The following is a 1,178-nucleotide window of genomic DNA, read 5'->3' as shown; positions in this document are numbered from 1 at the left end:
GTGTCAGAGGCGGTGAGGTTGGCGCAGGATAGAGCAGGGTTTAGGGCTGTTGTGCATAGGGTCACTATGAGTCGGAAACGACTCGACGGCACATAACCACAACAACAGACTCTGTTTGGAAGCAGTAGGGGACATCCACTTCTTAAACAACATGCCTCCAAAAACTCTATGAACTTTGATAAATGTCGATAGTTATAGAAATCTTCAAGGCCTTTTGTTCATAAGGTCACTAAGAGTTGTACTAGACTCAAAGGCAATCAACAACAACGACGACAACTCTGTAGAATCCACAGACATTTACAATTTAGAAAGAGGATTGTTGACTAACTCAGACAATAGTGTATCACAGAATGAAAAATGGGCATGTGGGGAGGGGGGCAGAGCGAACATCTGGGCGTGTTAAGTTCTTTCTCTACTTAGGAGTCTGGAGTTTTCTCATAAATTGTTGTTATGTGCTGTCAAATCAGAACAGATTGATAGCTGAGCTGCCGGTGGGTTTTAAAAGGCTGTAAATCACACTGGAGGAGATTGTCCATCAAAAGATGGACTCCTCCAGAGTAACGTTTGTATTTGAACCATGTGTCCTTGAGTTGGCAGCACAACTTCTTACCCACTAGGTCACCAGAGCTTCCTATTTTCTTATAACTTGTTGTTTAACTGCCATCAAATTGATTACAATTCATAGTGACCCTATGAACCCTATGAATGGATCTGAACTCTGCCCTATGTTGCGCAAGCCTCATCATTTCTGATATACTTAAGCCCATTGCTATAGTCACTGTGTCAAACTGTCCTGTTGAAAATCTTCCTTTTTAAAAAAAAAATTTATTGTATGGATTTTAATGAACATTTACAGAGATTTCAGATTTCCATTCATTCATTGTTGCACTTTTCTCCCTGCCCAATCACCTCAATTCACTCTTCTCTTTGAAAAGTAAAAGAACAATTCTTTCATTGGTATACAATCCCCTCGCACCGCCCCCCCCCAACTGCCCCGAGTCCACTCCACTATGCAACCTTAATTCTGGACTCTTGTGATAACTGTAATCATATATCACTTTTTAATTTTTCTCTCCCTCATCTGTTTCAAAGCAGTATACATAATTTATCCAGTTTTTCTCAGTCTGTCCCATTCTACAGCAGTGGCACTATGCAGTATTTGTCCTTTTGTGACTGAG

The sequence above is a fragment of the Elephantulus edwardii genome, unplaced genomic scaffold, assembly GCF_000299155.1.
Source record: "Elephantulus edwardii isolate Elephantulus edwardi_28Jun2011 unplaced genomic scaffold, EleEdw1.0 scaffold00104, whole genome shotgun sequence".
Taxonomy (NCBI): domain Eukaryota; kingdom Metazoa; phylum Chordata; class Mammalia; order Macroscelidea; family Macroscelididae; genus Elephantulus; species Elephantulus edwardii.
Note: the sequence above shows the minus strand (reverse complement) of the source record.